Source organism: Cydia strobilella, chromosome 22, assembly GCF_947568885.1.
Source record: "Cydia strobilella chromosome 22, ilCydStro3.1, whole genome shotgun sequence".
NCBI lineage: Eukaryota > Metazoa > Arthropoda > Insecta > Lepidoptera > Tortricidae > Cydia > Cydia strobilella.
Window position 1 is genome coordinate 6,986,511 of NC_086062.1, and position 16,558 is coordinate 7,003,068.

A 16,558-nucleotide genomic window follows, 5' to 3' on the forward strand; every position below is an offset into this window, starting at 1 on the left:
GAGGATATGAAATATAAATGTTTGTTTATGATAGCGGCAATAGGGAGAAAAACTTAAAAAAGATAAATATGCGCGTAGGTAGAAAATAAAAGAAATGATCAAAGTGCAGCTATCGCAAAAGACTAATAAAAAGAAATGTAGAAATTATAAAGAGCAATATAAAAATTAAAATAAAAGCTTGAATTTTAACAACAGAAAGGAGATCTAACACAAAGGAGTTGACTAACAACCAACAGCGAGCTAAATTACATTCAAAAGAATACAAGTTTTATAAATGTTGCATAAATTGCAATGAAAGATCTCGAAACAAAACGAAACACATTTTCTCAGGCTTAACTTGCAATGCAATACAGAATTTGTCCGAAATATATGAACTATGCAATCCTAAAGAGTTGAGGTCAACAACCACTCAGTGGCCCACTTGTCTGTTGTTTCTCGGTCGAGTTGCAAGTATTGCGTTTGCGTACTACCGAAGCAATATGTAACCGTTCCTAATACGATACAGGCGTAATGGATGTTAGAAAACAATTTTAAATTAATTATCCCACAATGTAACGTTGCAAACCCAGTCTTACATAGTTAGAGGAATTCGCGTAAAATTAATCACACTCGAGCTAGAGGTTTCTGAGCAATTTAGTATTCCAAACAGAATATTTCTTATTCGAGCGAACGTGTGCGAAAATTTCCACAAAGTTCAAAGTCCTTCGCAGACGGAAGACATTTAAAGGCGGTCGCCATCGTCAGAATACAAATTAGGATATTGTCATTGGAGCTTTGCTATTACAGTATTAAAAGGGTTTTAGAATTGCCTAGATACAATCATTGCGGGACATTGGGCATTCGTTGGTGTTGAAACTAACAGACAAACGGACAATGGCCGATTTGTTACGTTACGTCACAGCTGAGCCGATAGAGCTCTCACTTTCACCCGACCGATAGTAGCGACTTAGCTTGTGATCGATCGGAGCGAGTAGGAGGAATAAAAAATTAAATCCGTCTGATTCAGTTTCGATTTGTAACAATTCGTTACTTTATTCGCTAAAAAGGTAAATGAAATCAATTTTATTGTTCTTTTTTCTCGGCTTCAGATAGAAATTCTTCGCTTTCCAAGTTGTTTTTATTACCTGTTCCTTTTTACGTTTTTGAGTAAATCGTTTCATGTATCTTATCAATTATCCTTGTTTTAACACTGGAAGGTTTTAAAAAGTTGTTACTTTACTGACCTTCAAGCAATTTATGTTGGTGAATAAAAATCTCTTACCTTGTAGCAAAGGCGGGCCAATAAATCCTCTTTAACTTTAGCAATAAAGTCAGGGAAATTTAATACCATTAACTGAAAGTTATTAAAAGAAAGTAAGACGCGGTTTACATTCTTCTCTTGCGTGAAATATGGTTTTGCGCTCGCTCTTGGAATTAAATTCTTTGTCTCAGTTTATTTATCTTTGGTGCGACTTAATAAATACGTGACTGATAATTGTAGAAGTAGTATCTGATGTCTGTAAGCGGTATCTATCATCGAAGTATTTTAGATCCATTAGCAACTAAAAGATTATATTATTAGTAACAAGATTCTTAATGAAAAATGTATACATAGATAATTTGTACGGTCAACTATGTATGCTTCGTAATTAACCTAGAACGCGTTTATAATTACTCTTCCCGGTGGTTTCTTCAGAAACACCTTTTATCTTAAATAACTCCATTCCCCTTAGGAAAACAACCTCAACAATTATGTATCTACCTACTCAAAATGTCAGCCTTCGAGATCCTTCGTGGGCGTTGTCATAACAGAGCCTTTGCAACTATCGCTTACCGAGAACATAACCTTAGGTAAACCAGTATAAGAGCTACATTGAAATCCGTAATAGCTATGCGTAATAGTTATTTGGGGATCAAAAGAATACTGGTTCGCTTCGCTTACAGCACATACTTGATAGGCGAAGAGAATAACCCTGTTAACTACAGGGTAAAACTGGAGATGACAGCAAAGGTCGCAGTACAAAAGCAAGGTCCGTTTATTTAACTTGGCCTTTTCGCTGAGTGGTGACATTTTGCGGTGTGATGGTATTATTTAACTTTGGAACACCTGGTTCGGTCAAATTTGCGGTTTACCTTTAATTCCGCATTGCTTTAATCAGGTGGCCAATGCACAAAGTTCAGATGTTTTTGGAGTCGAAGTCTTGTAAATATTGTTTGAATTGTTTCTGTGCTCTTTTATTATCTCAAAATACTCTAACCTGACTTATGTAAACATTTGTAAATCACACGTAGACATAACAAAACAATTGCGTTGTGCAGTTTCTCCGGGATTTAGGGCCACTTTTTCTTTCGCTCATTCGTTCCCATAACACGTCTTGACAATGTTCAAACGATACAACACGGTATTTAGTTTACCTGAAAATAAACCTAAGCAAAATGTATTTAAGATCTAAACCTCTTGGCATAAGTTCAACCCTTCATAACAAGCTGGTGTTAGTAAACAAACACATTCCTCTTATCTTAGTATAAAAGTTTCTTCGCGCGTCCAAAATATTGCAATGTTTGCGGAATATCGGTTACTACACATAAAAATAAAGTAGGTACCGAAACTACTATTCACGCATAAACAAATATACTTTTCGATTTCTGTCATGCTAGAAGGTATCCATTCTAAATATTTAACCTTCTTATATAACTTATAGACGGAGCGAAGCGAAGGTCTACGTTTAAGTTTGAAAAAAAAAATAGTTTTGTATGTCTGTCCAGACGTTCTCCTCTACTCTGCATGTTTTAACCGATTATCGTGAAATTTTGTTTCAAAATGGCCGTACCATTAGGGTTCGCGAGATGTGGAGCTCACAGAAACACGAGTTTTATCTAATACTTTGACTAGGTAATTAGCGAAATAATTAATATTATGTCAGATCCGACCGTTTTCTGAACGGAAACATCAATATGATATTTATGTTAATAAGAAACAAATGAAGAGCAAGTATTAGAAAAACAAAATTCCATTTCTTAATACGAATGTTTTCAAGGTGTGGTAATGTATGTAATACTTTCTCAGGTCAAAGGTATTTCAAGTGGGTGGATAAACACGGATTAGACACGGCGAAGGTTTGTACATTTTATGGGAATACCTTACGCAAGAATAACTGGATTTAAAAAAGTAGCATCATTAACAACGTACCTATCATATATAATCATAACATAATAAACATCAATTATGTAAAAATTTCGGTGCAGCATTGTTGCTTTAAGGGTATCTTCTATCTATACCATATTCCAGCGGACACGATTCATTAGAGTTATTAACATTAATATAAACCTTATTTGAGTGTGTCTAGAAATTGTTTCAGCAGTTCTTTTTAAAATTCAACTACAGTGCACTGAAATCGCCAGGTATTAATTTAACGATGTCTGATGATAACACATGTTAGTTAGTGTTACATTTATTATATGAAAAAACAACACTGATAAATTGCAGCTAATGTAAATGGTATAAATGCTCGGATACAGACATTAGTACATAAGAATGTTAGGATACAGATTACAGACATAGAGTTCACATACGAGCCATACTTTTCTCCAAAGCTGCTTACTGCGATAATCCATAGGTCAGTAAACTGTACACAAATAGTCGCGTGATCCGGAGTATTGTGTGTCGGCAACCCGATATTATGTTAAGTTTTAAATGTATGCTTTGAAAACCGGTCTCGAGTGCTAACATGTCGGTAAGTAAATTTTAATTTTTGAAGGATTTTTTAAGTTGACTTTCTAATAAAGTACAAATTACGTTAACATACATATGAAAGCCTACATACTAAGGGTCGGTCGCTTGCAACAAGAGCAAAGGCAGCAGAGGTTGCAGAGCGGTTGCAAGTACCTTTAAGATGGGAGTACACTTTTCTTGAAGATTCTATCGGTTTAGAAATACCGCGAGCGACAGGAGACAGTTCATTCCACAGTAAAAAATATAGTTACAATTAATCGCTGATATGCAAATTTTCTCTTTTCTTTAAGTGTTTGAAACTCAAATTCAACCTATAACTGCTCTACCTTGAATCCTGCCTACACAAAACCGCTGTGAGAAAAATCTGTTTCCACATATTAAAGCCGTAGGTGTAAATATGCCTAGCCGTGTGGACAGTTAACGCAATAGCCAATGTAGGCGTACTTAATGGTTAATGATTTTAACCCTTTATAGGGCAAACTAGCAAGTATACAATAATAGAATTTCACCAGACAAATAGGGCAATTATTACAGTCCCAGACACTTCCATTGTTCAAATGACTGATTGTAGTATCTCACGTATTTGCCGATTACACCCGAAACAAATATTAACAAAAGATGTTGAGTTTTAACGCAAGCTTTCTTTGTCTTTCTATCATTGTAAAAGAAATTTTTCAGAAATATTGTTGAAAACAAAACTGTTCCAAAACATAAATCAAGAATTGCATTGAAACAATTTTAAAAAACGTTTTCTATTCGGGCGGAAATAAAACTGTCAACTTATCGTAATAAACCAAATGAGTTTTCAAAACGTAAATTCATTTTGCCTGTCACACGCTCATTCAAACTTAATGAAAGGGAAATGTCATCCGCGATATTAAATTATTAAAATCTAATTTTGGTCTGCCCAGTGACTAGTGTCAGAGTAGAGTAGATTTAAACAGTAGCACATTTACAAACAATGACATATACGGGCAAAAACAAGTGATCATACACGCTACAAGGACACGGCTAGCTTGGATTACTCTGACTTAGTCTTACTAACAATACTTGCGTCCGAAATTGTAACGCCAAACGTGAATCTGTAAATTATGACTGATAGTTTACTCTATTTATTCCTTATTCTGTGTATAAATATAAATTCAGGACATCAAACGTCTTTATACGGAGCAGGACTCCAGGGAGTTGGGAGTGGCCATCTTTAATTTAGGAGCCGGTTGCCAAAGGCTTGATTTGCTAGATTTACCAGTGCCAACTGGAAACTGGACTGAATTTGATATTAGTGTTTCGGTCTGACGCGTTTGTTTTGGTGGACTGTTGGAACTACGGACAGTACTAAATATTAAACAAAGAACAGCTCTAACGAGTTCCTGACTGGATGACACCTTCATGATACTTCATCACTATGATTTCTAATTTTATTCATAAATTGATAGTGACATTTTTATAATAATAATTCAAAATGTTAATAATGTTCGTGACTCCTGTCCTATCATAACTTATTTTAACTTGGTGTAATTTATGTTGTATTTAAATTGCTACCCTATAGTTAAGATGCATGCTGCATGCGATCAAAAATTTGTATACCTGCACCCGTGGGTAAAACATAGAGAAACCTGTACTGTACATAATTTAACACCACAATTTTATTGTACGTATGTTTTCACAAATAAAAATATTCTGATTCCTTCATGATACTTAAGCAATAAGCTGACGAGAATCTACCTCTCCTTTTTCTTTTTAGTGCTGGGTAAATGAAACGGACATAACAGTCATGAAACCGCACAGGTCATATAAATGTATTATTATTTGTGAATACATGCAATCGATTCGAATTTAAAGTTACCTAAACAATACGAGTATATTTTTAAGGAAACAATACATTTGAGAAATTTTCAATTTGAAGTGTGTTAAATAAATAAATACTAGTATATCCCGAAATTGACGATATAACTTACTGTCAAATAGTACAAAATATCCCCCCTGGTGTTTCGTCCCATATAACGCCTCCAGAACACTTACTTCATTAGGCGCGAGCCGAATTATAATCACCCCGCCGGAGACATGGACATAGACAAAATTTATACAAGCCAGATACGCCAATATTATACGACAATTTACAGTGTTTAATGCAAATGGAACAGTGAGAGAAAATCGGAACCATATGGTCTAGGGATTCTACGAGTATAACAAAACATGCAATGCATCCATCAATAAATTAATTTGAGACGGTTGAAATGTTCTTGATGACGTGCGTATAGAAAATGATTTAACATCTTTTCTGTGTATTATAAATCCTTAGCGAATTTTTTGTCACCTTTTTGCATTTTTTTCGAGACCGATCTTTTCTGCTCTATAGTGCACAACCACACATATGAAAAAGGTTAAAAGGATAGTATAGGTAAATTATAGACAAAAGTCTGTCGAGTTACATAACTGCTCAAGTCATAAATAGTATCTGTGACAGGCCCTGTGTTACGGGTACGGGTAGACTTGATTCTCTGATATGTAAGGGTTGCCTTGGCTTTAAGAATTATTATATACAAACGGATTCATTAACAAGATGGGGTTATTTATTTATGTTATGTGAAAATTTTGAATTTTGTAGAGATGTAATGATATTGTGATGAAGATTTGTAAATTTATCCACCTATAATTTTGACAAACACATCGCATGGTGACAGACGTCTACAGTTGGACCGAAATCTTCTTCAAGGATCTCCACCGTGATGTGCTGTCCTCATGACACTTTTCCATAGGATCTTAGCCAAATCACTGGTCCACTCTGCGGTCCCTACTGAAAAGAATTTACCATTCCGAAACAGATCAGAGGCATTGAAGAATTTAGGCAGGAAAAAGGGATTCCCCCCTATAGCTAAATCCAGCATAAAAACATCTCCAAAAACGAATCTTGCAAGAAATATGAGGTCTAAAAGCAATTAAATAGCGTATGCTCAGCAGTAGACTAACTAGGTAGTTAACGTATAACCATCAGCATGTCATGTATCAGCAGTATTCATATTTCATTTTATTCAGGCAATATGGCACAACTATAATGGCAATATCATTCACCTCATAACATGATTTACATATATACGAAACTAAAATGAGAAATATATTATCCAGCGTCGTAAGTTACCAGCAATATCGTAAGATGCAATAATAAATCATGCCTAGCCACTGACATCTGCGGTGGTACTACTGTAAATCGAGCGGATTTGCTTTTGGTTCAGACTGGGTGAATGCTTTATGATTCGAGTGAGATATCTGTGCCGGGTAGTCTTAGAACGCAGACGAAAACCGCTACTCTGTAGTGTTGTTTGTGGTTGTGGGTAAAGTCAACAGAGCTCCTAATTTACTGTGTTGACGGAGAGGCATTTGAATTTCGTTTAAACTGTCAACGCAGCGCATTCAAGGAAATCGAGCTCTTTGAAGGGACGAGCGCGTCGAAGGACTCGAACCAAAAACTTTCTAATGGTTCAAGGATTAGTTAAATGATTTATGAGCAGATATAGTCTAGAGGAGACATCATTTAATAAACAGAAATCCGTACAAGTTAATGCACCTTTTTAAATTATGTTGACACGGCGGAACCTGATTTGATTAGGCTTTGATCAACACAGAAATTCCTATAACCTCTAAATAGTCTACAAAAACACGCATAAGAGTTTTGAATGATTCACGGTTAGTTTTACTAGACTTATATTGACCGGCATAAACAATACAAAAGGTAATCACGGTCTACCTATATCCCGGTTAATATAAGTATAGAAAAACACACTAAAATTTCTACAACCTACTAACGTATAAGAAGACGCTCAGGCTAGCATCCTTCATGAAGCACATAAATGCGTAATGATTATAAACATGACATTCAATATAGCAAGAACAAAACAAGAGGTTCGGTAAACTCAATGGGTGTGTAACCAGGCGTTTTAGCACATGATGTGACTCATAGCTTGTGATAATTTGATCGCCGATTGTCTTCATGATTATAATTCAAAGGGAAGCAATATAATCATAGGGGAGTTTGTTTTTACATACAATCGAACATTAAATACAATACTGACGGAAAAACACCTCCGCTTTATAATGTTCGAGATGCATTAGTCATCTTGGATTGAGAGTCGCAGTCTAATGCAATTCTTTTTATTAGCCTAGTCGTGTCCCACTGCGGGGCAAAGGTCCTCGTTTCCTCCATTTGACTCTGTCGTTAGTATTTTTCCACTATTCCGTGAAGAATGAGTTATTGTGGATGTTCTTTCGAATTCTAATGGCGATTACACCCTCAATTCAAAATTTACAGCAGCTCCTATGGTAGCGCATCTTTAAGGGATATTTCATCCCGTGTTGCAATGGCCAGGAAATATCTCTGGCCACCACAATGTCAACAATAGTTCGTTAGTCTGATATTCATGGTAATATGTTGATAGCCAGTCTAATATTGTAGTTTAGTTATGGTCGCTTACGGATATTAGGCTTTAGAAGAAGCAGCCATTTTAGTTTAGTATCCCGTATACGGAAATAAATGTTACTAAATTGTAAACCCTACACATAATCTATATTGTTAATGTTTGACTAAAATGTCGTGCACGAGATTCTAGGAAAGCTCTTAAATAAAGGCCTGATGATATTAAAAAGCTTTCACGTTATTGCCATACCTATTAGGACTAAGCATACTAAGTATAAAATAGATCTCAATAATATATCAATACACGATATAGTTTCATGAGAAACAGATCCAATTGATAAGTGACCCTATTCCCAAGTTAGATAAAAGATAAGATATCAACGAATTGCATCACAGACTACTTACTGATCACACATTTTAGACTAAATATAATCACTAAAATGTGTGTCGACAAAATAGAGATATATCACGTAGTTATGTGCATAGATAAATGCGGTGAAAATGCAGTTCAAAATACTTTGTCTTTTCGGCACGTATTTTATTTGAAGTTTTCGTTACACGATACATATCGCGTTTAGGAGTTCAACGTACTAAAGATACGCCTGAATAAGTATATATTACATATATTTCACGTCTGAATAAACTGTAGATATGTAGGAAATTATATTAAACTGAATATGATAGGTACATAATAGAGCATCACGCGAATACCAATTTAATCCAAGCATTTCGGATAAATAAATCTGGAAATAAACAGGACAACATTTACACCACTTTGATATTAGTTTCTTTTATAAAGTTCCCGATTACCTCCGGGAATTCCCCTTTTCCCTTTCGTTTGTTAAAGTTTTTTGGGATTTCTATGGACCCGCGTCAGTTGGCCGGTATAATTTGTAACTTCAATAATTACAAGGGTTGTTTTTAGGGATGTACCGACTAGTCGCCGACTAGTCGGGAAAGCCGACTATCCGGCCACATTTGTAGTCGGCGATTAGTCGGCGACTAGTCGGCCAAAATGGCCGATTAGTCGGCCACTTATTAGGTACAGAAAAATAGCAAATAAACGAAATAAACAGCAAATATTGATCAAATGTTTAATACCCAGTTTACTCAAATTAATAAATTTTTGAGCACAGTTAAGCAAGTTACACTATTGTGCATTTCATTTATTAAAACAAATGTACAAAAATAGCGCGCAAAAAGCTAAAGCGACGCAAGGAGCAAAATAAATGTTTTTCAAAGCATCCGAACTTAGACAAAGCTGCTGCAGTGACTATTCGAATGCAAACTTTGAAGAGAGAAAATTATTTATGGATTTGGCCGACTAGCCGACTAGTCGGCCGACTAATCGGCCATCCGAGCGCCGATTAGTCGGCTAGTCGGCTAGTCGGCCAAATCAATAGTCAGTACATCACTAGTTGTTTTGTTTTTCACAAAACAATAGTAGAAAGATTATTTTGGCTACTACCTATGACCTAACACAAAATGTCTCTGCTATTTTCTTTGCTATAAATATATTTACCACATTTCAGTTGATTTAATTCAGATAACCTTTAATAAGTCAGACGTTAATCAAGTCAGTGTCAGACTCATACATCGAATGCTTACTCAGATATTATTGTAAAAAATAAATTTCCGATGAGAGTTCAACAACCTCAGTAAATATCTATTACTTATGAGATTTCAATACAGACAAAATTGTCATGTTAAATTTTATTTTTGTCAAGACGTCATTTCCATAGCGACTATATGTCAATGTCGGAACTAAAAGACTTTTACAATCCACGAGCGTCACTGAATGACGCACTGATTAAAAAAAATAAAAGGATAAACCGGTTAAAAATAAGTATTTAAAGGTACATTCGTGTCATTGTGATAACAATACATAATTTTCCGCCTTATGTTCACATAAGTAAGTTTAAGGCTCGCGAGTCGCGACTGATTGATGATACTGCATTTTTCATTAAAAACGTTTCTAAATTACTTGTTTTTAAGCAAGAACGTTGTGCAAATAATCGCAATTTCAATGAGACTTTAACCTTAACAGACAACAATGTATCGTCGTCAACAAGTTAGCTAAGTCTCCTTTTCGAGTAATTTGTGTTCGTAATGAACATAATCGTCCAATTACTATTTAATTTGTTAATGAGAAATGCTTACCTAGTCTTAATAAACGACATTTGTGTAACACTTAATTTATCATTTTTAGAGAACACATCTTTAATTCGATGAGACTAGTCTAGAATGAGATTTAGAAATGTTAATAGATGTATAATTTTGTAAGAAGTCTTGTTCTGGTGGGTTTATATCATTAGTATGAAAAAAAATCCGGAACTGACACTTGGTTTGTATTTTTTTATTATATTGATTGTAGAAAATCTCCAAACCATACGGCAAAAAACGAGCAATCGAAGCATTACACTATCGACTAACAATAGTACATTTCGATGCTAGTGCGGAAAGTATGTCATTACTTCACGAGTAACGAGATATCAAGACTCGAGACGAGTGAAGAATGACATATCCGCACGTGTATCGAACGACGTTTTTAATACAGTTGCGAAAAAATAAGAAAAACAACAAGTAAGGAATACAAATATAGAATGTTGCCTTTGGAAACTTAAAACATGCTTGCAGTAAGAAAAAACGCCTCTTCTTCGACAGGCGTTTCGGCAGCTATTCCTACCTCTACCTTCCATAGCTATTCCGTTCCATTCAGACAACTTATTAAGAACGGTTTTTTAATATTCAATATTAAAAAATAAACGTGTTATAATGATGAAAAGGTAAGCAATAAAATATGAAATATGTATATTTTTCGTATTCTTACATTAACAGTAGGTTTTTATGTTGATTACGACGTTTAAAGGTAACTAATGTAACACTCATCAATAAGTAGTCATGGAACAAGAATAAATTTAAAAAAATTGGAAAAGTGGAAAGCACTAGTTCGTGAAAACCAATTTTCCGCACGCTGAACAGCTACGTAAAGTAGCACTTTTTGAGCAACTGTATTCAAAAAACACTTCCGTCAATCATTGATGACACTGAAGTTTTTTGGCTGTCGATATCGCTTCTATTATTATAAATCACAAAAACTGTCGTATTCATGAAAAGAATAAATATTATCACGACGAAACGGATCGAGTGAAACAGGTTAAATCCGTCTCGAAGAAATAAACAAACAAAAACTTCAAAAGAATGTATAGCAGGAAAAAGGCGGACGAAGTGGTGAAATCCATCAAAACAACCAAGTTTCAAAACATTACAAATCATGTGATTATAGCTTATATTATGGCCTTCGCCATTTACTTGCTACACGTTTTATAGCAATGTTGTTATATGAAATCAGCGCAGCATATGAAATCAACCTAAGCCTCATAGCTGGACCAGACAACAGAACAGACTAAAATTACGTCACAATGTAAATATTAGCAAAACGTTTACTGACGTCAAAAGGATGGCCTCACTGTAAACTTAAGATGATGTTATACCGTCTGTAAATAAGAAAAGTTAGATTTGAAAAACATCATAAAGGAATTGAAAAGATGCATAGAATCTCTACAAAAATTGTACTGCAATCTAACTTATTGCGAGAAGTATTGTTACTTTATTTATTCCACGTCTATTTGAGATTTCTTGCTTAATTTAAAACTTGCAACATTATTTTGATATTGCAACGTTTGGATCAAGTATATAAATAATATGGTCACCTTTGAATGAATAAAAAACCTACATAGAAGGCATAGACAGGTGCAGTCTCGAGTTTAATTGCGTTCATTGCAACAGAGCAAAGGGCAGATGTGATATTAAAAGGTAATTATGCAATTAAAACAAGGTCTTGCAAAAGTGTTGAAGAATTGTTCTAAATTCGTTACAAGAAATGGGCCGAGAAAGTGTCTTAAGAGGAAAGACAACAAGATTTCAACATCCGCAAGACGCGGCAAGTAAATACGCTGAACACGTCTTTCAACTTTGCGAACACGGAAAAACCGAAGGTAACTTAGGTCGAGATGTAGCCGGAATGATGCAAATCTGGCTCGTGCTCATTTGACAATGTTCCAAATAACTAAAAAGCTGAATCGGCAAAACAATTGTATCATATAAAGTTCTTGGAAACTTTAAATCGGCGTGAAAAAGTGCGTTATGAGGAAAATGATGATCAAAATTAAGCTGGAGATAATTCAGTGGGTTGTCACGTGAGATACAAACGACCATGAATTTCCATCATGAACCAATTTCATGGTAAACTTCTTTAAACTTGTTTCAATTCTGTCAAGGTTTCGCAAATGCTGCATTCATTACAGCAAATAACTGTAGCGGCTGATTCTAATTCAAACTATACTGTGAAGCACTACCGTGACCTAACTTCCTAATACTTTTTGTTGTTGTCACCTCGCTTTTAATGTTCGAAACGTCTCAAAGATATACGATCTCGCATATGTCCTGTAGAGATAAGCGGCGTGAGAAAAAGTCAGAATAGGTTGCCTTATCAATGCGATAGTGGAAATATAAAATCAACATACGGATGATTCAGCGGAGATGGAGCAAATTGTAATTGTTATGATGGACGACGTACGGCCGACGGTAATGGTAACCATTCGTGATCAAAACAATGCATCCACGGCACAGACGCGTGATAGCTCAATGACTATAATTTTTGTACTTGCAATAAGCGAAATTCTTACCATTGTGATACAAACTTAACAATGGATTTATTAAGTTTCCAAATAATTTTGGCCTCACTTCTGTAAAAACTAGACAGATCTATATAGGTAGAGGCTCATAAATTGTGAGACGCCTACTCAGATACCTGTTATGAAATTTATGATTAATATGTTCCAAGGTGATAGCGATAACATTTATCTATATGTCAAATATTTTGATATGTCAATATTAAATGTATGCATGTGCAAATATCATGGGATCAATCTATTTTAAGATCTACTTCTTAATGGCAAGTGTCACAATTGAATTTAAAGCTCCTTATTTTACTACTAGAAATATAGTTGATTGGATCATAGAGCATTAGGTATAAGTAAACGTGATTGTTGATAAAAAGGCAATAATAATTAAAAACATAATTACAACAATGCAGACCTTTATAAAAACGAGTCAAAGCGCGTGACGATCATCAAGAATAATCACTATAGATCCTGTAGTTTTTGCACAACACTGAATCTCAAAGTCCATATAATTGTAGCACAATATTTGTTTTTGCACTGAGTACACTTCACTCGAATCAGTATCGTGACGCGGCGGATCGTCAAATGTTTATGAAGGAGTGAAAAACAAAATACGTGCGGCCCGTCCGTGCGGCCGTGAGCGACTGACTCCGCGCATGCGCTACAAGCGCTTCCAGCCCTGAGGGAAAGCAACACTCCGGCGCATACAACCTGTCAACTGAAACACCTCTACCTGCAACAAGCGCTGCAGCCACTGAAATCTCAAAAGAAATGCTTTCTACTGATGGTCAGTTTCTAACGACATGTGTTTGATTGATAGGGGAAACTGTCAAGTGTTCAATCTTTAAAGGCCTCATAAAACGTGAATATAATAGCGATATTCAGGAAACAAGTTCCTCCCCATCTGCCCATCCTGTTAAAATCGCGAAGCCTCACAAAGTATAACCGGGCCATCTGTCACACTTTGCGTGTATGCGGCCTGTACGTCACGCCAAACAAAACACCTGTTGAGCAGAAATAATAGGAGTGATTAAGTATCACAGACCACCTTAAGTATGCTACGAAGGTCAATGCCATTGTAATGAAGATGGTATAGTCTTGGATGGAGGTAATAATTTATGGTGATAGGATATTGATGGAACGGTTTGTGTGATAAATGTGGTAGATTTGTAATCGTTTAATGGTAATGGATATCCTTTGAGAATATTCTTGGTTTAAGATCAAAGAGAACTAATTACAACCATATGGTGCACTATTGAGGGTATTAAGAATTAGAATGTCAATATTTCGACCTTGATTGAGTTGATTATAATTAAAAGTAATATTTATATTACCACAAAAACAGTCCGACAAATTAAAAACCGTTATCTCTTTCTGAGCAATGTGTTGATACAAAGTATGATAGTGATAGTACTATAGCAGGTTCTTTAGTATACAATATAGATCAGTATATCAGTAATGTGGTGAACGTGGTGGCAAGGCCGTTGAGAAACCGGTCTGCCCGATGAATGCTTTATCGCTCTTAATTGTGTACCAATATACATCGTGTGTACTATTGTACATCGAAAACTTAAGAAATATTATAAAGCAAGCAACGCAACAACATTGCGTGTTGCAGCCTATCGTAATCTGTGTTAACCTTAATAAAAGGTGTGATTGGAGGCAGTTATTGAAAAACTTTGACCTAATTTATCTGTAACGCTTTAAATTATTGTAACTATGTGTTATCAAAGGTCGATCAATAAGTATCCAGTTATATTTTCAATTTTTCAAGTACTTATTATAAGGTCGATCAATAAGTATCCAGTTATATTTTCAATTTTTCAAGTACTACAAAATACAAATCGTACAATAATTTATAATCTCTTGTTAGTCAGAATATAATTATTGTTTCGTGTAAAAGACAAACCTGACTTAAACACAGTAATCCTGTTAGCTTTAATAAGGCTTACACTGTTAAAATCAAAACCAATTGAGCACAGTACCTAACTAAAAATTGATATATGAAGAGGCTCGCCAAATAACAGTAGAGATAGGCCAGAAAGAACCTAGGAACAAACTTGCAATGCGTGACCGCTGCCAATAAAAGGCTAGCGAAAAGCATTCAAATGTGTGGCATTTAACAGTAACGCGGAACATGTAAATCGCGTGCTGTATCGATGTGCGCGAACGCAGCAACGGTGCGCGGTTGACCGACTGCCCGTTTGTTACCATTAACTGGACAATAGCCCGATTGCGGGGAACTAAGCTGATGCGGAGATCACGGCGGTCAAGACCATCTTTAGGAGATGGGAGATACAATGTACGAGATCGAGATGAACGGTAGGTTGTTAGGAATATTGACGACTAAAATAACTTAAAATAAGACGTTACGAAAATGGAGTTTACTAAAAATTATGTTTTTCTTTATTAGTACATAAGCCTTCAGACAATGGTATTATTTTTAATACATTTCTCTTGTTCCCATTTTCTAACAACGCTTTTAAAGCTCCTTATATTAATCCATCGGGGAAGGAAGAGTAGTAAATGGAGGATTTCCACTGACAAGTTTGACAGTTAGTGGAGTTACAGGGGATAAGCGGAACATAACAAACGGGTCAGGACTATCAGGATTAACTGTGGCAATGGGAAGAATAATAGAGCTAGTCGGGAAAATAATTACTTCCATAGCTTAATTATATTTTTGTTAATATGTCAAAATAATTTGGTTATAAGCAAGATTATAAGAATAATGCTAAATTTTAGAAGCTTGATCCTAGAACAGCCTAAACAGACTTTATGAAAAATAAAATAGCTACTATCTAGCTAAAATAGTAGCTGGTAACATAGATGCATTAGCAAAACATTTCTTGATACTGAGTTTGACACGTATCCAACTAGAAATTTCAAATTTCAAACTAAAACTACCATGAACCTAAAAATCTAAATCTAAAATGGGCCCCCGTGGCATGGTGCCAAGGATGCTGGCAGCATTTCCTCGCTGGATCGCTATGCTCAAGCGTTGGGCGAGGAAGCTGCCAGCTCTCTTATCCCCGATCCCATCCAGCAGCCGTTTCGCCAATTGCCGGTGTGCTGCGGGGCCCCACGGACCAAGTCTCGACTCCAAATGCAACAAAGTTGTAGTTGGTGTCAAGACTCCCGTATTTGCGCTTTTTGAGGGCCTCGGCCGCCTCCGCTGCCGCGCCGGCTTTGTTTGTAGTACCGTGGAGGTGGGACGGCGCTAGCGTGTCAACACAAGTTGCATCCCACACAAGCACACGTCCCATCTTCCACGGAATCAACGACATCCCGTCTGGTCTCTTGCCTTCGTCTCTAGCTATACCGGCAGGCTCCAGTATAGCCGGAACGGAACGTTGACGGTGGCAAGAAATTAATTAAATTAAACCAGAAAATTGATCTATATCCGTCCTATGAAACAACGTTAATTAATTAATTTTAAAGGGTTAACCGCACTTATACTGTTTCGATCTTACCAAATCAGGTAGGTTTGAAATGTAGGTGCGACATTCGGGATCTTACCTGTAAAAAAATATTTTGTTAATATTTTATCATAGCAAACACGCAAAATATACATGATCAATTGAATCAAATGAGAAATGGTTATAAGTTGCAGAGTCAGTGGTGAATATAGCAGAATCTTAACTTAAATTAATAAAAGAAGATTAAAGTACGTATTATCTAAAATCTTGAATATCCCCTAAGAACAAATTAAATTATATTCTATGAAAATTTATATTGTGTTTTTTCAAG

General features: G+C 35.7%; 1 protein-coding gene across 6 annotated transcripts in view; it reads right to left on the minus strand.

Annotated features, from left to right (window-relative positions):
• LOC134751392 (IQ motif and SEC7 domain-containing protein 1) overlaps positions 1-16,558 on the minus strand; it is a 262,666-nt gene that overhangs the window by 70,357 nt on the left and 175,751 nt on the right. The window contains exon 1 of one of the 6 annotated variants that reach the window (XM_063686776.1): positions 13,224-13,534. The exons of 3 other annotated variants lie outside the window; for them this stretch is intronic. The gene's annotated coding sequence lies outside the window, so the exon portion shown is untranslated. Of the gene's footprint in view, positions 1-13,211; positions 13,535-16,558 lie in introns of those variants that run through there. 2 more of the 6 variants (XM_063686773.1, XM_063686774.1) reach the window with 2 other exon arrangements.